Source organism: Helianthus annuus, chromosome 17, assembly GCF_002127325.2.
Source record: "Helianthus annuus cultivar XRQ/B chromosome 17, HanXRQr2.0-SUNRISE, whole genome shotgun sequence".
Taxonomy (NCBI): Eukaryota; Viridiplantae; Streptophyta; class Magnoliopsida; order Asterales; family Asteraceae; genus Helianthus; species Helianthus annuus.
Genome location: NC_035449.2, coordinates 144,530,714 through 144,546,396, shown reverse-complemented (window position 1 = coordinate 144,546,396; position 15,683 = coordinate 144,530,714).

The following is a 15,683-nucleotide window of genomic DNA, read 5'->3' as shown; positions in this document are numbered from 1 at the left end:
ACTCACCTGTAAGACTGAATATTGGGATCTGGATACGGGAGTATATTCAAGTAGTGGGACACGCGAATAAGTTTAAGTGCTTAAAACACTAATCTCGTATCTCGAAACAGTTGAACTTTGTATGAAAATTTAAATGGACCAGTATACTAACAATCTAGGTGAATTGTATAGAACTTAATATGTTTTAAAAAGCTTAACGGTGTCAGTGGTTTGTCTCATAAAGTGATATGATCCTCTTACACAAACTCACAAAAAGATTGTCTGTAAGTATTTCTTTACTGCATATCTTTATCAAAATCCCAAAAAGATTTTGTGTGTGTTTTAGCATAAATTTTGAAAAATCCAAAAAAATTTTCGACAACTGGTGTTGGAAAGCTGATTTTTAAAATTCTAAGTGCTAAATATGATGAACATTATTTGAGGGGGAGTTTGGATAAAAAGGTTTGAAAGATAATACTGCAAGTGGTCATCAGAAAATTTTAAATGTTAAATCATTTCATTTTTACAAGTGGTTCATCAGAGATCTGCAAGCAGTGTCTGAGATTGAAAAATCTTAATATTATAAAACTTATGTTTGTGGTAGAGATTGTGCAGGTTTGAAATCTGAGAAGAGCCAGGTTCAGATACCTGAGGATTCTGTTGTTAGAGAAAGCCAGGTTTCGTTTCTGAACAGAGTGTGAACCAGGTTACGATCCAGACTACGATCCCACCTGATTGAAAGGGGGAGTCTGTAGATAATAAGAGCCAGGTTCTGATCCTGTAAGCCAGGTTACGATCTTGGAATTGCTGATGCTGATGAACTTAAGGAATCAAGAGATCTGATCAAGAGTATTAGAAGACTTGTGAGCTAGCTTGAGATCCTGATTTTGAGCACAATTCGAGGGGGAGATTGTTTGTTCGAGGGGAGTCTGTTGGTGCTGTTAGAGAAGAAAAGAGAGAGATTTGAGGATGCTTTACACTGTTAGATACTTCAAAGGAGTTCGTGAGGACTGATAAAGACTGAAGATGCGAAGACTCAACAGTTAAGACTCGTCAACATTCGAGGGGAGTCTGTTAGTGCATGCGTCTGTCGACTTCGTCTTGTATTGAGTCTTGTACTTAGAATGTTAGAACAGGGCACGTAGTTTGAGATATTTGTAATTCCGCTTGTATGGTGTAATTCCGCTTGAATGAACATGTGTGTAATTCCGCGCGGAATTAGATTCCGCTTGGAATCTAATCCCGTTTGGAACATGTTCAAGCGGAATTAAGGCCCTATAAATACCCTGCTCAAGCGATATTAGTTATAACTTTTCCGGTTTGTGCAACGAAGTGCGGCCGAAGTGTCGTCTCGCTGTAATTTGTCATCATATCAATAAAATCGACAGTTAAAGTGATATTCTAGCTGAATTGATCTCATTACGACTGTTTCCGCCTTTCGTTTTGAGTATAAACTCTTCTGATAGACTCGTTGGGTCCAAAACCGATCCTACATGTTCATTAACACTGATCACGCCGCTCGGTAGTAGGTAGTGGTATCATAGGAATTGACAACTCCCATTCCTGGAATCCTAGGTTTGTTTAGACGTAAGGAATGACAGAATCCGAAAACATTTTGATAAACCTTTAATTTGTTAAGGGTTTGTCCTTCAGTCTCAAGGCTTGAATGTATGCGATAAACATTACCACATAAATGTTCTTATCAGTAAAGCATTGATTTTACAAAGCATAACTTTTGACTTAAACTATGATTTATTCAAATACTTTGTTTTGTACATTTTACATGCGGGGTTGAGTAAACTCTTTTATTCACCGTACATAACATTTGATTTCATATAACATTTGATTATACATTGACATTTTACATATGGGATTGAGTAAACACTATTTGTTCATCGTACATGATATTGTTGTTACTTGACATTTACTTTACAAGACTTTTTGGTGGTTTATTTATAAGTGATTTAAATAACGAAACGTGTGTAATATGATAAACGCATGGTGGATACGCCGCTGGTACTTCTTATATATAAATGCTTTTCTGATATTACACATCGTAGCGTTATCTAAACCACTTACATGAAGGCATGATACATTTTATACAAATGACACATTTACACAAGAGATTGATTTACAAACGACATATTTTATACAAACTTATTTTACTTGGTTATTCATTTAACCTTACACCTTTCTTTTATAACATTTTATTTCCTTATCAAATTTCGTATAATTTATAAAAGAAAACATTTTTAATAAGATTCATGACTAACTTTTTGTTAAACATTTCTTTCAACTACAAGTCATGAATCCTTCATTAATAAAACCTATCTATCTCACAAGAATTTTTATGCTGACGTACCTATTTTCACATGTGTTTCAGGTGCTATTGTTAGTTGATCATGATGCAAACATAGGATCGGATGAGGGCCTTAGTGACTTAAAACTATGAAAGACAGTTTAATTCATGTTATGCTTCTGTAAATCCCTAGACAATGTAAAAATTTTAATTCAATAAAACAAAACTCCAATTACCATGTGTTGTGAAACAATGATTCTGTTACTCCACTCCCCGACGTTTCCGCCGCGGTTGTTGTTTTACGCGGTCGAGGTGTGACACAATTCGTCATTCAAATCTCAAAACGCGTGGGAAAGAAGACTTCATGGGGACCGACAATCTTCAACTTAAGTAAATTATTTAAAAAAAAAACAAAAGTAGCATTTCCATTCATTACAAAAGACGTTATGCATAACCATTGAGCAATTTATATCCTCTTACATTTACAAACTACATTCTATCTTCCAAACCAAACTCAATCTATTTTGATTCGACAAACTCGACGTTTTGCTTAAGCCACTATACATGCATATCATCGTGCACATTTTAGTCGATATATCGCGACAATTTCATTTATATCGTTCGTATTTAAAAACTCAATCTTTTAAACACTTTTATACGCTTAAATCCGTTGTGTTCCAACATATACTATATACGTAATCCTTATTATTAGTACCTACCCTTATACTCATACTCATAACGATACATTTTATGATTCTACTTATACTCATACTAGCATGCGTTTAGTGTTTATACTCATACTTACGTGTATATGCATACTTAACTTATACTTATGCTCATACTTTCATTCATACTCATGATTCATACATTCGTACTCGTACGTGAGCGTATCCGAGGAATTCACTTACGTGGGTCCCAAACATACTTAAGCATGGACTTGCTTATATACTATATACTTATACGTACACATTCTTATTTTTTTTAAATTACGTATACCCTGATTCGTACACAACTAGTACAAGCTATGCGGATCATGCAACGGTCAATATAATCGCGAGTGCACAATGGATTATAGTGATAGGCGTATGAAAACCATAGAGTGTACTACTGGGTATGGTAGGACACAGAACGTAACATGGCATCGAATAATGAGACGGACGTAACATGGTCAAAACATGGTGGATACGTCGCCGATACTTCCTATATATAAGTGTTTTCATCATGTTACCAAACTTTCGTAAGACGTGCCATGAGAAATTCAGTGTTTTGCAGACCTTTTAGACCTAATTCAAACTTTAAACAACTCACAAATGCATTATATCCGATTATCCATGACGAGACTTCATTGAGACTTCATTCTTAACACATCACCTTCGTGTATCCAATACTTATGCCGTTCTGATACCCGTATTTGTCTTTTAGATCAATCGTCCACTTTCATATCTCCCATTATTCTGCATTATCCTCGTCCTTATTCGAACCCCGTTAACAATCTAGCCTGTTGAAACGTTTGAATCCTACCCTATCCCTTACTTTTAAAAACTACCTAGCTATTCTTAAACTCCCACGCGTACTACCACTCTTTTCACCGAATACAAACCGTTTTATATACAAAATTTTCCTTCCTAATACGACACATTTTTAATACGTCTCCAATTTAGTATTCAAAACTTGCTTAAAATCGTTTTACCTAAACACGTTTCACTCATGCTTATGCCTCAAAACCATTTTAGCCAAACAAATTCTCTTACAAATCGATTTTGCCGTTCTTCAAAATTTCATACTTTTAACGTTTCAAAAATTTCAAGTCTCAATTTTAAATAATCACCTTTTTATTAAAACTCTTTCAAGCCTTCCTCTTGAATAAATTTCGGGATGAAATTTCCTAAAGGAGCGGAGACTGTAACGCCTTGTTTCTTCGTACTTTCCATAATTAGAAAGTCTCATCTTGTACTTCTAATTTTGGAAATCTTGTATTCCTTGTAATCGTATTTCGTTGTATCGTTGTAAAATCCGAGACTTTAATCGTAATGAAACGAATCTTTTATACATCGTTTATACATTGATACGTGAACTCGTTCGATATATGGTTCGTAATTCGCATAAACGTAAGTTTAATTCATTAACTATGATCGTGTATTCGCAATTCTTAAATCTTTCGTACGTTCAAACACTTGGTTATTCAATTATAAAATTAAGTTATATGCTTTTCGCTTGATTAATACCTAAATGAAAATCATTCAAACTTGTTTCATATGACACACTTAATATTTCGCAAGTTGGTGTAATTAAAACATGTCTCTTAATCCTTTTAGACCTTGATAACATGTTAAATGCACATTAAGCTTTATATAGCATCTTAATTATATAAAATACCTCATATTTATACATTTTACATCATTTAAAAAACAAGAAAAAAATAATAAAAGCTGCCAAACAGCCCTTGCAATCAGCCAACTATGGTTGAATTATTTCTTTTTTTTTATTGCTTAAACTCTTACCTAATTGTATTAAACGCTCACCCAACTTAACCCTAATCCTTCCCCCTATAAATACCATTTATAATCAGCCTCCCTACCACTTTTGCAACACTAAAACACTCTTAAAACATCCTCCAAATCGTAGCTGAAAGCAAGAGTTCGAGTAGAAATACCAACATTCACAAAAGTGAGCATAACTCACTCATTTCTTATCTGATTCACTCGATTCTTTTTCCTACTTCTTTGTATTGACCTTAGCTACGTTTCCATTGGTTTTCCCTGGAAAACCAGGCCCTGGAATGTCGCTAAAAGGGCTCCAAAGTTGACTGATTTTTCTGTTCTTGTTTCAAACATTGATAAACTTGCTTAAACTTGAGGAAACTCATCTCAAACCTATGTCCTTATGCTTATAACCACTTCTATGGTTAGTTAGGCTTAAAACCAAGGTTGAGACATTCAAAATCAAAGGTATAAATCTCACAAACTTTATGTTTTGTTCAAGGGCTTAACCCACAAGTGATGTTCAAGTTCAAGACTTGATGTAAGTGTGATTTAGGATTAACTTGGGTTGTCCTACATAAAATCCACACATTGCTTGAGGATTTCTTATAGATTAGTGTTTATTATTCTTGTATTACTTGTAGTTCATGACCCTCCTTGTATGTTCTTACATCAAGTGTAGTGGTGAACACTTAGAGGTGCCTAAATGGAAGACATTTCTTCCTACGTCCTACATGATTTCTATGACACAAAGAGGTACCTAAACCGAACTTACTAACCTCTTAAACTCAACAACTTCGTCAAATTGGATAAACAGAAAGCATATGCAATTTTGTGAGTACACTTGACCCATTTTCCTTTTTAATAAACTTTGGGTGCAACATGTTTTACTTGTTTAACCGCACAATTCACAAACATGTTTTTATTCATTCGATCCGTATACATGCCTTGTTATGCTTAGGTTCATGCTAGAATACATACTACTTGTTAACTAGGGTTAAACAATTATAGCGCTATAGGAGTAGCACACCACCCAACGGGGTTTTGTTAAGTCTTTATTCTATAACGGTTTCGTTGCTTTTGTGATGAGGGATGCTAAATATTAGTGGACACTAGAGTTGACATATTGTTATGCATGATAGTTTGACCTTGTATACCAAATGCTATGTTGGATTGAATATACCTTTTTATACATCTGCCACGAGTCTAAAACTAGTGTACTCGCCAATACCTTTGTATTGAACTATGCTTTTTAAAACATGTTGCAGGTTTAGCGATGATGTTTGTGATGCATGGAATCTAGTAGGATGCTTAGATACACACTTTAAATTTTGTATTCTTATTGTATTGTATTTCATTATTCATGTTGTATTTGTTTCAAATCCTTGTAATTGACTCTTTAGAAATGAAATGAAAATCTATTATTTAAATACTTGTCACGTATAGTGTTATAAAGTCTCTTGCAATCTATTTCGTCTTACTCTGATGTTTCCGCCATCGGTTAGGGTGTGACAGATTGGTATCAGAGCCATAACTATAGGGAATTAGGAAAAAAATTGCCATGCTATTGACCTAGTCTATAGTTAAGCACCAAATTCGACCATACTTGCTTCACATGCTATTTTTATGAAATTCACCATCAAGTTAGGAGTGAAATCCTCACCTTTATAGAGAAATTCAAATTTCAAATTCTAGTGGACCCTCGTCAAAGTGTGAAATTAAATTTTGACCCGACGAGTACCAACCACACTTAGGATACGAAATCGTCAAGTTAGGGGTGAAACCCGCACCTTGCTGACTAGTTCCACTCCTTGATTTTTCATAAATCCCGCCAAGTCTCGAAATTTCGATTGATTTGGGACATGTAGTAACCGGAAGGGTATATATCGTTAACCGATTTGTCAGCGAGAGATTCCACCTATTAGGCCAAAGCATGCTCATCAAATTCGAAAGACTTTTTGACCATTTTGGTTAGTCAAAGTTCCGTTTTAGAACCATCCAAAATTTAATCAAACATGTGTTTCTATTATTTATCATATACGATGCAATCTTATAAATTCAAATTTACTTTCGCTATATTCTTCTCACACACACAACATATTAAACCTTTTTCATACATTTATACACATACATGATTTTGAAAACGTCGCCAATTAGATTTACATTTCTTATAACCACAAAATGGAGACATATCATCGAGATAGGAGTGATTTCCTTACCTTGACGATTAACTCCACTCCCTTTTTTTAAAACGACCTCACCAACGAGTTAGGGGTGATTCCCTTACCTAGGTGATCGTTACCAAAACTTTCCTTCGAAATACCTTATCATGCCAACATAATCATGTTTTATACCTAAATCACCTATCATTTATCAAAATACCTACTTATATCAATTTCAAAATACATTGTTTTATCAAATGTACTTCCTATCCGATAATCTATTTTCACCCAACTCATATACACGAGATTCTTAATCATGTCTTAAAACATCTTATTACCCGAATTTCAAAACCTTACGAAATGCTACCTATCAATTTAATCGGTCCAATGAATCTCTTGCCCATGAACTTCATATTCTACTTACTCACTAAAACACACTCACGTTATATCACCATACTAAACTTTCCTCATATACTTATAAGATCTTATAGATATGACCATTTTACCAAAGACTCTTTTCAACATCAACAAATAAATTGTTAAAACTCTTTTCAATGATCACTAAGTCCATTTTTCTAAATTTCTTTTCTAAGAATCAACGTTTTCCCAAGAACCTCCATAATTCAAAAACTTCTTGTTTTGATACCAACGAAGAGAACCTATTATTTTCGATAACCTTTTCCTACACCGCTCAATTTGTGACACCTGTGCTTGTGTAATCATTATACAAACTCTGAACAGTTCATTTTTCAATAAAACAATGTATTTTGATCCCTATATTTGTTTAATTATGTTTAACAATTTCTCATTTTAATTCTTGTTCGATTTCAAACTCTAAATCGCTTTCTGGAAAGTTATATGCAAACTGCTACATAAATGTAATCAGTTTAACACGACAAACAATCTGAAACATCAACATATGCTTAACATACCTTAAATAACCTTTACATAACTTAGAAATAAGTTTTAAAGGGTTTAGTATGGCAAAAACAAGTTTATTCGATCGCAGGGACTATTTGCGTCAAACTGCAAAAGTCTACCGATTCGTATGGAAACGTACCTTCCGCAACATGATCATAAGTTAAACATACCATAAACATCCTTTACGTAGCGTCAAAAAGTGCATAAGTTTGCATTTACGCGCATATCTTACGTTCTGAACATATCCGGACATCCAAAAATTTTTGTAATCACTAAAATATTTTGTTTTAGTGATCGGACTACCAAAATTTCATTCGTCGCGTAATTTGGATAGTTTTTCGCATCCGTTCGTGTTTCGTCGTAATTAACCGAACAACGAGGCCGTACGACCAAACAAATCGACATCCGAGATGTTTTCAAGCATATTTCATGTTCCCTATGCTTTAACACCATTATTGAGCTTTGAAAATGGGTTAACGGGGCTTAAACGCGTTAAAAACCAACTTTATAGCATGCAGGGACCTGTTCTGCCAAAACATGAAACTTTTGCAAAAACAAGCTCCCTCATGCCACGTGCCAGACCCTGGTGCTCCTGGCGTGTGGCGCGACACCGCCCTTTTTCAGCAAACCAGTTTTCTTCTTCCAACAGCTGTTCCTTGGGTTTTAGACATGGTTTTAACACTCTATAGACTTGTTTTTGGACTCCCATGGTATTTAAAACCATGTGCCACACTTGTATGGCTAGGATCAAAGCTCAAAACTCGAGGAACGATCTTAACAGTTCTTGAAAATCTATATAAACCCATGAATTTTCATTTCCAACTTGCCCATTTCCTTTCAAATCTAATCATTGAAGCTATCCCTCTGGTTGAAGGCTTCAATCTTCTAGTTTTCTTGTTCTATCTTCAAGCTTTGGACCCTTTGTAAGCTTTTTTCATGCTTTTTATGCATTTCAAGCATGAAAGTCAAACAGTGTTTGACTTTCTGTTTTGACCAGTCTTTGGTCAACACAAAGTTCGTTTGAACTTTGCAACGTCAGCGTAATCACGACGGTTTTAGTCCCTTGTGACTATACCTACTGATTACCACGTTGATTAGGCGTAGTGACAAGTCAAAGTTTCGGTCAAAATACGTATTTATGCGTATTTTGCAATGAAGCTATTTTCGGGTATCAAAACCCTTTGTTTTGATATCAAACTTGTTTTCTAACTTGGTTAAACATGTTTTAACATGTTTAACTCATCACTTTTAGTTTAGTGCTTATATAGGGTCGTAAGATAAGCGGTCTAAACAACCGCTTAGACTTTCGAACCCAACCTGTTTGGTCGATCATTAGGATCCGACCAAACATATTTTGTGACCATAGTCGTATAGGGAATAACCTTCCGAGGTTATACCTTATGGTCACTTAGTTTACATAGTTGTATGATAGGTAGTTATATGCCTTAGGAAAAATGACCAAAATGCCCTTTTTGCGCATAATTCCATTTTAAGCATATGTAACTTAAATTTTGCCACATAAACTGATTATTAAACATGTTAGGGCATATAATACTTGTCATAGGATCAGTTAGACTACACGTTTGAGCTTTTGCGCAAATGACGCGTTAAAGTATGCGTAAGCTACCTAAACGGGTCATATCGGGTCATAAGCACTTAGGATAGGTTCCGACTTAGAATGTAGGCTTTGTTAAACCATATCACATGAGTTCCAATACTCATTTGGTTTACGAGACCTCATTCTATCCAATATTCCGATTTAGGACCGGTTTATTAACGTAGTTACCTATATTAGGTGCCGTTTGATTCCGTGATCCTTCAAGCGTTACTTGGTTGTTATTTTAAGACTACTAAGCAATATCAAGTGAGTACATAGTCCCCTCTTTTACCGCTTTCAAATATTTTGGGGTGATACACATGTGCCTACTTGTTACTTTCGTGCTTTTCGTGCTTTCATGACATATACTTGCTATGTTCATTAGTACGCATATAGTACATGATTTCATTTATGCTTTGCTATGTATGTTGATTGAGCATGCTAGCACATTGATCTCACAAATACATTTGTTTCATATGTTTATTTCAGCACATGTACACATTGATTTACATCACATTTTTGCTACGTATGTCATTTAGCATACTTAGTACATTGTTTTCACATAACAAGCTTACATTTGGTATGACGTTTGCTTTGTTTAACGGGTCTAACATATGTTCATTAACACTGATCACGCCGCTCGGTAGTATGTAATGGTACCATAGGAATTGACAACTCCCATTCCTGGAATCCTAGGTTTGTTTAGACGTAAGGAATGACAGAATCCGAAAATTTTTTGATAAACCTTTAACTTGTTAAGGGTTTGTCCTTCAGTCTCAAGGCTTGAATTTATGCGATAAACATTACCACATAAATGTTCTTATCAGTAAAGCATTGATTTTACAAACCATAACTTTTGACTTAAACTATGATTTATTCAAATACATTGTTTTGTACATTTTACATGCGGGGTTGTGTAAACTCTTTTATTCACCGTACATAACATTTGATTTCATATAACATTTGATTATACATTGACATTTTACATATGGGATTGAGTAAACACTATTTATTCATCGTACATTATATTGTTGTTACTTGACATTTACTTTACAAGACTTTTTGGTGGTTTATTTATAAGTGATTTAAATAACGAAACGTGTGTAATATGATAAACGCATGGTGGATACGCCGCTGGTACTTCCTATATATAAATGCTTTTATGATATTACACATCGTAGCTTTATCTAAACCACTTAGACGAAGACATGATACATTTTATACAAATGACACATTTACACAAGACATTGATTTACAAACGACATATTTTATACAAACTTATTTTACTTGGTTATTCATTTAACCTTACACCTTTCTTTTATAACATTTGATTTCCTTATCGACTTTCGTATAATTTATAAAAGAAAACACTTTTAATAAGATTCATGACTAACTTTTTGTTAAACATTTCTTTCAACTACCAGTCATGAATCCTTCATTAATAAAACCTTTGTATCTCACATGCATTTTTATGCTGACGTACCTATTTTCACATGTGTTTCAGGTGCTATTGTTAGATGATAATGATGCAAACATAGGCTCGGATGAGGGCCTTAGTGACTTAAAACTATGAAAGACAGTTTAATTCATGTTATGATTCGACAAACTCGACGTTTTGCTTAAACCACTATACATGCATATCATCGTGCACATTTAGTCGATATCTCGCGACAATTTCATTTATATCGTTCGTATTTACAAACTCAACCTTTTAAACACTTTTATACACTTAAATCCTTTGTGTTCCAACATATACTATATAGGTAATCCTTATTATTCGTACCTACACTTATACTCACACTCATATTATTCGTACCAACACTCATACTCATAACGATACATTTTATGATTCTACTTATACTCATACTACTATGCGTTTAGTGTTTATACTCATACTTACATATATATGCATACTTAACTTATACTTATGCTCATACTTTCATTCATACTCATGATTCATACATTCGTACCCGTACGTGAGCGTAATCCGAGGAATTCGCTTACGTGGGTCCCAAACATACTTAAGCATGGACTTGCTTATATACTATATACTTATACGTACACATTCTTTTTTTTTAAATTACGTATACCCTGATTCGTACACAACTAGTACAAGCTATGCGGATCATGCGACGATCAAAATAATCGCGTGTGCACATGGGATTATAGTGATAGGAGTATGATATAACAACCCTCGGTAAAACCGACATCCTCATAATAATTCTGATGCCCTAATATATTAAAAATATCTAGATGTCTTTATATGTACCCGTATGTGAAAACCGAGCCCCTGAACTAGATTATATTATATAAAATAAATAAAAACAATAAAAGTTAAGTTGAGGCGGGCCGCATGGGCCTCACCTCAAGCTTAAGCGGGCCGCGCGAGTAGGTAACCAGAATTCACCAAAACCTTAGGCCCAAGCGGGCCGCGTACATGGTGGGTTAAGTCAATGCGGGCCGCGAGTGGTCGGACTTGTGGCATGACCCGGTGATGACACGTGTCCAACTCGTGTCGAAGCTATACGCTGACCGGACCAAGCTACGCATTGACCACCTGTTGACGCGGGCCGCGTAGACTTGGCCCAAACTTCACGCGGGCCGCGTGAAAGTCCAATTTCAGCACTATAAAGAGGAGGCATCGGGCCTTCAGTCTGATCGTTCAATTTTCGTTCTTTCTCTCTCAATTTTAGTTAGTGGGCATTATACCCGAGTCCAATACCCCCTAAAATAGCGAGGTTCTGCTACGATGTAAGTATTATAACCCCTGGAGACGTATTAGATACGCTGCCCGATTGATCTAGGGTTCCGTAACGGCTGTCGTGGTTCTGCCCGACGTAGTCGTTGGAATGCCGTCTCGGGGAGAGTATTACTAATGTTAAAATGGGTTATTATACTAACACACGTGCATTTGTGTAATTTATAGATTATCTCCAGGAAACCCTTACGAAAAACCTAAAACAGCAATGTGAGTTAATCTCCTTTTTGTAAACTGTTTTTACAAAACCTTGAATACTTTTCCATGTAAATGACAGTTATTGAGTATTTGTGAAGAATACAATTATAGTGGGTATGTTGGGGTTTTGTATACAAAATTGGTTACTGGTGTGGTAACATCCCATATGTTGAGTATGACCGTACCACTGATGTTAATTGTGATGTCTTGGATACAAATGTAATTGCGGATGTGCCCTCAATACTGCAAATTGGTTTTTACTCAAACTTGATTAAACTGGGATTCACTCACCAGTATTTCCCACTGACAAAATGTTTTTAAAACGCGTTTCAGGTAACAAAATGTGAAAGCCAAATAGAAGCCAGCTGGACAGCACTGAAGGCTTGGAAAAGTGGCAATAAAGTTACCTAAGAATAAAATGGATGTTTTTATTCAAATAAATAGGATGTATTCCTATGAAACGTGTGTATTGAAAACTTGGGTTTTTACCCATATGTTTAATGTTATAAACATGGTGGTTTACTCTGATTAAAATATTTCCTAACTACGATCCTGATGAAAATTTCCGCTGCCAAATTGAATAAATAAATGTGATACCACCGAAACTGGTTCACGGCCGCCCGTTCCCGGGAGATAGGGATCGGGGGCTGTGACAGGAGGTGGTATCAGAGCTATGCCACTGATTCAGCCACAGAAGTGTTCTGCTGACATCAAAATTCAAAGTGTTAGGGAATAAATTATGGAAATACGTGTATAATTGTATTTCTTGCTATGTGTTATCTGACTATTTGTTAGTTTACAGTATGAGTGACCAAGGACCTTCTGACGCCTATCGTCAACTGTCTGGTTCGCCTAGGAGCGAAGGCACCTCCTCTTCTCAGCCTGCCCTCTCAGGGTATTCTGCTGACACAGAAGAAGGGATCTTTGTGTTTAAGGCTCAGTCTGAAGAGCCATTTCCTCAGAAAAAGAGGGGATGGTTCAGTAGGGGAGCGCACGAGCGTAGGAAAAGAATGAAAAAGTTGCAGGAACAGCGAGTGTTAGCCGCAGCAAAAAGAGAAACTGATGCTTATAATCAGGATATGCTCAATAGGGGTATCGCTAATATCCATATTTTAGCAACCACTGCTGCTGACCCAAACCTGGAACAAATGCTAGCACCACAACCACAAAATCCTGATCAACCCATGGAAATAGAAAACCAGATAGAAATGCCTGATTTCAACCCGGAGGAAATACCTAGGATACCTGCACCTGATCCTTTAGACCCAAACAATTACGACCCCTGGTGGGACGATGTTAGGGACTACGTGCAACAAAACCCAATTCAGGAAAATGTGCTAATGCCAAATCTAGGAGCTTACCCAGGGTTAGATCCACAAGATCCCTATAATATTTCTGATGCTTATGTTAGGGAAATCCTAGAAAATCCATACCCTTACCAGTTCCCGTATCAAGCACCCGCACCACAAATTCCAAACCCAGTCCTAGAACCTGCACCCCCAATGAGTGCAGAAAATGTCCAGGAACTTAGGACTTTTGGGGAAGAAATTTTAGAAAGCAGTGATCGTATGCGACAGGTGGGAGAACGCCTCGTATGGAAATACGATGAGCGTAATATGGATTTTTGGATGAATCCATATCAGTGAAGGTGATGGTAAAACCAGTAATAATAATAATAATAAAATAATATATGTGTGTATGTGTTAGAAAAAAAAAAAACTACGAATGCATACTATTAGTATTGTAGCTTTACATTTCAGTCGGTACTGTAATTTTTATTTCTGTACTGGTGTGTATTGATGCATACTATATAAATAGAGTAAAAGTCGCAATGCTCGACGTTTTTGGGTAAACGTGCGTGTTATGTGATTGGATATATTCAAATATTAATTGTGATATTAATATTTGGTAAATGTCTAAAATTCAGATGGCCGACGCGGGAAATCAAGAAAATCTGAATAACGATAACCCGAGTAACATTAACGTGGTTAATGAGAATTCGGACAATAATAACAACGGAAACCAAATGGATAATAGTGCCGTTCAGCATATTGTGGCACAGGGAATTATAGATGCGATGCCATTTATTATTCAAACAATTCAGGAAGCGAATAATAAAAGTAAGCATAGCAGTAAGCGACCAACTGAACCAGAAAACAGCGTGAACAATGGACCCATATTTCAAGCGCCCGTTCCCAAAAGAAGAAGAACCATGCCACATGGTTGTTCTTACAAGGAATTCTGGTCCTGCAAACCAATAGAATTCTCGGGCAATGAAGGACCCATTGCAGCTTTACGCTGGATAGAGAAAACTGAGGCAGTTCTAAAAATAAGCAAGTGTGCTGAAGAAGATAAAATAATGTTTGCTTCAAATCTGTTTAAAAATGCAGCCTTAGAATGGTGGAACACTATCCTCCAATCCAGAGGAAGTGATAGGATTTATAATATGGAATGGGGAGAATTCAAGAACATGGTAGAAAGGAAATTTTGCCCTCCCAATGAAAAAGAACAGATAGCAAATAAGTTTCTGAATCTAAGAATGACCGGGGTAGACAGTAAGGGTTACACTGTAACACCCCCAAAATACCACCTGCGGAAACCCCCGCTTAGGCGTGTTACACATCAGAGTCTGAGCCACCAATCACATTGAACCAATAGAAAATACTTAATAAAACATGTTATCAAACCAATAATGTCGAGTAGCGGAAGCATATAATAAATTATTTTGTAATCGTTTCATAATAATTCAAAACCAAAGTGTCAATACTAGCAATCTCATAGCTTCGATCCATGACAACTCCAGCACTCCCAGATAGCAAGTCCACGCTCCACAGTTAACGACCTACAAGCATGCAACAAGTGTGTCAGACTACGCTGGTGAGTTCAAGGTGTTGCTTACGTGGGAAGTTACCAGATATTAGTTAAGTCAACTCGTTGTATGTTTCTGATATCGTTGTTAATTCGTTTGTTGTACCGTATGCAGCGTCAATGATGGGAATGCCTAACCCCAATGCCCTACAGGCATTGGTCAAGTCAAGGTATCAAACAACCTTGACAAACTGTAGGAGGTCTTATATCCGCGTTACAAGTTGTCCCAGTAATTAGTTCACGCCCGTCCTTACGGCCCGGTGTGAGGGTGCCAAACCTAATAGCGCTATCAACTAATTACCCCATTGCCCTACAGGCAATCCGGTAAGTGATTGTTTCTATGTTTCAGTTGTTTACCCCAAGTTTCCCTTCCAAATGTTTATCAGTTGTCCCAAACCACCGGGACGCATGCTTGAGAAGA